We start from the raw sequence: 8,413 nt of genomic DNA, 5'->3' as shown, positions 1-8,413 counted from the left end.
GTGGTTCCTCCAACCTACATTATAGGTATTACTGTATGGGTTATTTTGAGATCTAAAGTTATTATTACCCATATAGTTGACTTGTTCTTCTTCAATTGTAGGATTGAAGGATTGGTATTCTGTATGCACACCTCCTCCGCTTGAGTCACACCTCATTACTGGATGTACCTGCATAGAACCAAGAAAACTATCAATCTTTTTATTGAGAAGTTCTACCTGATTAGAGAGCATGGTAACTGAATCAATGTTATAGACGCCAGCCAAAGCGGTAACCCATGGTAAGGGCACCTTCTCAGTAAGTCCTTGTATCTCTCCTACGCATCGTAAAGTGTTTCTAAATCTATCTGCACAAAAGAGGAGATATCATTACGTAATTTAGCCGTTTTACTTGGCGAAAAATATTTTAATAAAAATTTCTCGGTCATTTGTTCCCAAGTAGTGATAGACCCTCGTGGTAATGAGTTCAACCACTGCTTGGCTTTGTTTCTCAGTGAAAAAGGAAATAACTGAAGATGAATAGCATCATCAGAAACACCATTGATTTTGAATGTATCGCAAAATTCAAGAAAATTAGCCAAGTGCGTGTTGGGATCCTCATCCTGCAAACCATCAAACTGAACAAACTGTTGTATCATCTGAATTGTGTTAGGTTTTAGTTCGAAATTATTCGCAGCAATAGCAGGTCTAACTATACTAGACTCACTTCCTGTTAAATAAGGTTTAGCATAGTCACACATAGTACGTGGAGCAGGATTTTGATTAGCTGCAATTGCAGGAGGCAGCTGATCGCCTGGGTTTTCGGCCATCTCTTCGGTTGGGGTTTGTGTATCGTCTTCTCGCTCGTTCTCCGTGTATCTTTTTACTTTGATTTCTAACAACTACGCCTTATTTCTCTTTGATTTCTACGAACTGTGCGATTGATTTCTTAGTCAAAAAGTAATGGTCCTGATGGGTTTCTTCTAGTCATAAACTATAAAAACCTGCCAAGAGAGAGAAAAAGTAAATTAATAAATAATAAAATCAAATCAAATTGCAAGAAAAATAAATGGCTAAAGTAATAAAAATTTAGTGTTCCTAATATTTTAGTTCCCCGGCAACGACGCAAAAATCTTGATCGCGTGATTCGATAACAAGTAATAAATATTTATAATGAAAATCAAACCTAGACTAACTATTATCACGACGAAAAGGTAGGCGCACCTATCGAACAATAGTATAGTAACGGCAAGACCGGGATATCGTACCCAAGGGAACCAAAAGTACTAGTAATAACTATCTTTTTATTATCTAGCCTAAGAATAAAATGGTTTGTTTTAATTAACTAATTATTTAAACTAAGAACGCACAGAGAAAAGAATTGGGGAATTGCTTTTGGGAAAATCGATTGACTTGAGACAATACCTAAGGAAAAATCCACCTAGACTTTACTTGTTATTCTGGCTCCGAATTGGACGATTTATTCATTCAACTTGTTCCGTAGAGATCCCAAAGTTATGTTATTATTGTAACACCCCAAACCCAGCCCAGACGTTATGGCCAAATCTGATGTGTCACATTGGAGTTAAAAATCCGTGTTTCGTCTTAGTGTTTTAAAAGCCATATATTTTGCTGATTTTAACGAAGTGTATGGAAGCTAGGCACCAGGTAGGTATCTGAGGCAGAGGAGGTGAGCCATGAAGGCTGCTTAAGTACCAAGCTCTTTGATTGGATCCAATCCTAGACATGCCCACAACCATAGCCACACTTTGTTATATCGAGTTTAAATTTGTTTAAGTGAACGACTTTGATAAATCGATTAATCGTGGTGTTGAACCCTTTTGAAAACAAGTATCGTTTTGAAAACACGTCCTAAGTCTAGCCCATTTGAATAATTATCAACCAATTTTAAAGTTGTTAAAATTAAAATAATCCCGAAAAGAAATAAAAGGAAAGTTAGAATGGCCTTATTACAACCCAAAAATAAATAATAATTAAAGGAAATTAAATGAAAACCAACGCTTATTTAAAAGTCCAAAGACAATCACCGTGGCCACTCTGAATCCCCTCCGGCCCAAGTCCCCACATCATGGCTCACCTGCAAGGTTAAGGAAAGGGGGGTGAGTTTGGAAACTCAGTGTGCAACAAGCCCCCTTCAGAGCCTAAAACAATAACTGCTTATTGGGTCTAAGCCCAAACCCAATCTCAAACATATACTGGGCCATAGCCCTTTTCATATTTCATATTTCATAATACTGGGCCGAAGCCTTTTCAAGTTTCATATTACTGGGCCGAAGCCTTTACTGTAAACGGTATGGCCCATAGGCCCATCTTTATATCACATGTAATGTCAAATGAAAGAATGCAACCCATTTGGGAGACTACTCAACCCACCATCCGCTACTCTCCACCGTACCAACCAACACACCATGTGGGATTAACTCAACCCACCCCGCCATAACTCTCCAACGGCAAGATAGTTGCTTTATCATATAACCGAGGCCTAGCCTCTTTTAATAATCGGGCAAAAGCCCTTTTAATAACTGGGGCATAAGCCCTTTTGATAACTGGGGCATAAGCCCTTTAATAACTGGGGCATAAGCCCTTTTGATAACTAGGGCATAAGCCCTTTAATAACTGGGGCATAAGCCCTTTTGCACTTCCTCCATCCATATAAACTCCCAACCCAATGCATTTATGAACATCTCATGTGCATATCATACATATCATGTGCATATCATACATGTCATGTGCATATCATACATATCATGTTTATTAAAATCCCATGCATTAAGATCATACATAAACCCTAGGGGTATAATGGTCATTTTTACCTAAGGGCAAAATAGTCATTTTCATACTATAAGGGTAATCTTGTAATTTTACCAAAAATTAGGGTTTCCATGTTCATTAACGGTTACAAATAATTCATGGGTGCAAACAGTGATTCTGGCCCATTTTTATGCGAAAACGAGTTATTGGGCCAAAAACCATTAATGGGCCCTACTTAGCCAATTTCGTTATCCAGGCCCATTTAGCTTATATTCCATAATGGTTTTATCAGTCTCGATGCCCAATTTAACTAGTTTTCATATTCTACCAATTTTACCCAAATGGGCCCGAAAGCCTGTTGGGCCCTATTGTAGCCCCTCGAGGCCCAACTTACCGTGAATGCCAAAAATCATGTTCTTACCGTTTCCAATGTTCCCGATCATCATCTCAATGAATCTAACTAACTAATGAGCGTTATTGTTTCACGAGTCCTCGAAATGCCGAATTTTAGCATTTGGCTTTTAAACATTTATCGCTTTAAGCGATGAAAGGGTTCGTTTACACACCTGATTTGTGATATTCCTCGATGAGATGTCCTACACGATTTCTCCTATCATCAGTTGTTAAATAGATCAGCTCGCAATAATTGAACCAAATCAAGAACTATCCAATATTAACACTTACACATTCGGCCACCATCCATAATGGCCTTAGGCACCTTAACTTTGTTGCGATTGATGACTAGGCCTAGCTACTCCGGTGATCCAAGCTACTCCAAGTCGACACTACACCTTGCTGCTCCTTCAATAAATAAACCGAAAATATTAAAAGTAGACCCCATAAAGTCTATGCCCATATTCGGCCATCTCCCTAAATTTGGGGTTTCGGCTTTTGGCCAAAGTTACACTAGGAATTGTTTAGAGTTTGAACACTTACCACAATCTTTCTCCTCTTGAATCCGGATGCCTAAAAGGTAAAGGAATCAAACACCAACTATTGAAAAGAAAAGAAAAGGTTGCTGGTCACAAAGAATCGGCACCCCCTATCTTCACTGATTTCGGCTTTTTGCGGTATTTCGGTAGAAGTAGAGATTAAGGAAAGAAACAATGGTGAATGGAGGGAAATAGTGGGCTAATTTGAAAGAAGAAAAAGGAAGAAAAAATGAATAGGAGGGAGGTAGATTCGGCTGGAAAAGAAAAGAGAGAAAAAGGCTACACACCAAAGAAGAAATCGGCACAACTAAGACCCTAATGCCGAAATTACTAGCCTAATACCCTTCTGCCAAAATCCCTCTCCAATCTCCTTATTCGCCAACTCTATCTCCATATCACATCCCTAAAATCTCTCCCTTATCCCCCTTAATTTATGCATTTGACTTGATCCAACTCTCCTCTTACAGAATCCACTTAGGTTCCAACACTTACCCTTCCTGCACAAAAAAATAAATACTCTTATTTGCCAACACAGGGAATCGAACCCAGGTCTTCCTCTATGCTCCACACGCCACCTTTTTAGGAGCTTAGTGGCGTCACCCTTGCCACTTTACCAAAGCTCTTTTTGTGATACATTTTACCCACAACTTAATATAAGGGCACCTAGCCAGAACCCCTAACTCCTAAGTCCAAAATTTAAAAATTCTACCGGGTTTTGGCCAACTCATGGGCCTTCCATAAGCCCATTTACATACCCAAATTATGAATTCTATAATCACATACCAAATTTTAGAAATTTACTTAAAATATCAAGAATTGCGAAAAACTCGAAAATCAAGATGTTACAATTATCCCTATTCAAGACTACTAACGTCTAATCTCTAGATTGAATAACCGAGACTTTTCTCTAATTAACACTCTAGGGTTGCATTAACTCGATCTATGGATCCCCTTATTAGGTTTCACCCTAATCCGGGAAAATCCTGTCACCCTATTTCTAGGTGCACAATCAACTCCACTTAACTATGGAAAATGTACTCTTAGACAGAGTCTATTCCTCCTCTAAATAAGAGCGTGTCTTGAATCACTATCCTCGGATATCAAAACAAGAATTAAGAACATATAATTAAGATCAAGTTAAATATTTATCATACAATTCAGAAAATAATAACAAGATCCGTCTTAGGTTTCATTCCCCTTAGGTATTTAGGGGATTTAGTTCATAACTAAATAAGAAAACATCTCAAAAGAATAAAGAATACAAAACATAAAGAAAACCCAAAACTCCTGAACGGGAATTGAGGAGAGATCTTCAGTCTTGATGATGAATCCAGCTTCTGAGATGGATCAATCGGCTTCCTTGGGGTAATTCCTTACCCCTCTTCTCTGTCTCCTCTTTTCTCCTCCTCTAGTGCGTATTTATAGGCTTTGGAATGCCTAGAAACCCTCCAATGTGGCCTTTTCTGAATTGGACTTAACTTGGGCTCAGTAAGGACACGCCCGTGTCAAGCCATGTTCGATCCGTTAAATTGCACATGGCCGTGTGGGTCAATGGTCAGGCCGTGTGAATCGTGAAAGCCTTGGTCGACACCCTCGAAAGACACGGGCGTGTGAGCTGCCCGTGTGGCAAGGCTTAAGTCGTGTCACCTTCTCGATTTGGTCTGTTTTGTCCCTTTTTGGCTTATTTTTGGCTCATTTTGACTCCGAGAGCTCTCCTGAGTATAAAACATGAAATTAAAGCATTAGGAGCATCGGATTCACCAATTCTAATGAGAAATCATCTATAAAATGCATTAAACATGGGGTAAAAATATGTATAATTTACTGTTTATCAAATACCCCCACACTTAAGCATTTGCTTGTCCTCAAGCAAAATTCTCAACTCATAATCAGAATAAACCCTTCTCAACTTATAATTTCTATCAATAATATCTCAAATTAATCCATAGGTAATCATACATTGAGAATTTAACTAAAAGAACATAAAAGTTTCAATCATTCCAAGTTGAGCATTTTATCCCGAAAATATAAGTGTCTTCCCTCATCTTAGTAATTACCTTTAATTCAAAATATCACAGAGTTTTACATCCTCACTAAAGATTCACTCAAATCACTCGAGGTGTTTTAAGGACAATCAAGGAAGCACTCAATATTCAATACTGGAAAGTCATTACCATAGGCTTGCATGAAAATCAAATCTCCACCACTTTAATTTTAAGATGATACATCAATCAAAAGGTCTTTAGAAGGTTGTAACGAAGCTTGGTTAGAGGGTGTGGTCACAAGCTGAAAGAAAGGGTTAGAATCGAGATTGAATTGAAAAGTTTCCTAACTAGAAAAAGAGTTAATCTTCACTTGCGTACAACAGAACTTCTCACAGAATATGAAATTACAGATATGCATACATAGTTGTGTTTTTTTTTTAAGAACAAGTTAATTAATATAGACTAAATATCAGGAATAAAACATAGCTAAACAATCCATTCAACTCAAATCTCAACAAAAATAGGGATTAATTTAGGGGATTTCAACAATAATGGGTTAAAGGTTAATATTAAGGGTAATACAAGAATTGGTTTGTTGGGCTCAAGGGGGTTTACTAGGGGTTAATCGTGGAGGGAGGCTTTTCATGGCATGGGTGGGTTAATCCTAAGTGCCTTAATCGTTTTGATATATCAAATCAAATGGTGTGGTCTCGACCTGCATAATCAATCAAGTTCTAGAATAACAGTTCAATACTGACGCACTCAAAGCAATAATAAAAGTGAGCATGAAAGGATGAATAGATGCTCAAAAGGCTCGAAAATCTTACAAAAAATTATGGCTTTTTGATGTTTAGACTCGTGAATTCTAATTCAAAGTAATACCTAGACTTGGAGAAACAACCTATAATTTAATTTCTTAAAAATCATCTTATCATGCTTGATTCTCTAATGTCTTAAAGTTGAAATAATCAATGCATAAATCCATATTTTTTAATTCAAAATATATCAACCAAAATCATAAATCAATTAAAATTTATCCTAAATATGATATGCGAGTTTTTCATGAGAACAAGGTGATTATTCAGGGATCTTTTTCTGATAATGGAATAAATACCCCCACACACACTTAAGATGTACATTGTCCTCAATGTACAATGATAGATGTTAGAGAATAAAAATAAGATAGGGAGAGAAGTGAAACTTCCTGTATGATGAATTCCTCGAACTTAGAGTTTTGGAGAGTGATCGGTTTGAAAGTGGAGGAGGATACTCCGGCAGTCGTAAAAGTTCGTTAGGCCATAAGTCCTGCGCCAAAAGAATATTATATCTAGTGGTAGCTATGGTCGTGGCCGAGCAGGACATGGCAGTCGTGGAGAACCTTCCCCGGTGGAGTTGTAGTTCCTATGTGATGATGAGCTTAGGATTTCTATATAACTATGATAAAATCAGGAACTTTTTAGGAGATATTAGCAAGTATAATGATTCGAAAAAAAACAACCAAAATAAAGAATAAAAATAAAATTCTAAAATCTAATAAAAATAATAGAAATAGTTTCAGTAATAAGTAAAAACAGAAAATAATAAATAAATTTTTCTAAACATCTTCATCGCTGGATGGTTCGCGAGGCGGGACTAGCGATGAGATGGGAAGGTGCTGACAACTCTGCTGTAGAGTAGCATCAATGTTGTCAAATTGTTGAAAACACTGAAGCTCGAATCGGATGAGGTGCTCAGAGATGTTAGCATATGAAGCTGCCACATGAATTGGACGAGAGGGTAGTGGTGGCTGAGAATAGGGATCAGGGAGTGGAGAAGGGGAGCTTTCGGCTAGGGCTTTTGAAAGGAAGAAGAAAATGAACAGTGATTTGCTTATATAGGGGAGGGCCACATGGCCTAGGGCCACACCCGTGTACTTATGAGGGTGAGCCCGTGTGCTTCGAATTTTGCAATTTTAGGTCGTGATTAGCTATTCTCCCACGCCTGTGTGTCTTGGTCGTGCCTAGCATTGTTCGCTTCTCTCCCGTCCATGTTTTATGGTTGCACGCCCGTGTATTGTTCACGGCTGAATGGAACTGGCGTGTGACACGCCCGTGTCGAAGAAACAGAATTGAGCCATGTCCCTGGCACGCCCGTGGTTTTCTATCCCCACGCCCGTGTTTTTCGTATCAAGTTCACCCACGACTAGGTCACACGGCCGTGGGGATTTACCGCATCCCATGTTTAGGGGAAATCATTTACCCTATTTTCGCACGGTCATTTCGCACGGACGTGTTTCCCTCCGTGTTGGGCACACGGCCGTGTTACCAGCCGTGTGGTGCTGGGAACCTGTGCTTTAAATACTCTGTTAGTGACCTAAATGTTTAAAACTTGAATTTCAAATAATTTAAAATGGTTAGTACTCGTGTTGCCTCCCGAGAAGCGCTTGTTTATAGTCTAAGCGCGACTGTTTCCTTGTTAGTATACTCAGGGCGGTTTGTGGAGTCGTAGCTCCTTTCCATCGACTTTAAAATCCTCACCATTATAAAGTTTGAGACGTTGTCCGTTTACTTTGAAAGTTCCATATGATGGGTGACTTACCTCTATCATGCCATGTAACACCCCGAATTTGGGCCTAGAAGTATTGGGCCTTAAGTGTGGGTTTGTAAGGAGGTTTTATATAGGTATTTAATTGTGCAATGAAAGGACACAATTAAATGTTTGCTTTAGTGGTTAATGGCTTTGAGAAGTGTTGGAGAAATCTTGGGTTCA

General features: G+C 38.5%; 1 non-coding gene across 1 annotated transcript; it reads left to right on the top strand.

The window, feature by feature from the left end:
- Positions 1-270: 270 nt before the first annotated feature.
- LOC128287243 (small nucleolar RNA R71) lies at positions 271-377 on the top strand. Its single transcript, XR_008277938.1, has one exon. It is a non-coding gene; the product is annotated as a small nucleolar RNA R71 (small nucleolar RNA).
- Positions 378-8,413: the final 8,036 nt, after the last annotated feature.

This window comes from Gossypium arboreum, chromosome 13, assembly GCF_025698485.1.
Source record: "Gossypium arboreum isolate Shixiya-1 chromosome 13, ASM2569848v2, whole genome shotgun sequence".
Taxonomy (NCBI): domain Eukaryota; kingdom Viridiplantae; phylum Streptophyta; class Magnoliopsida; order Malvales; family Malvaceae; genus Gossypium; species Gossypium arboreum.
This window is presented reverse-complemented; position numbering and strand designations above follow the sequence as displayed.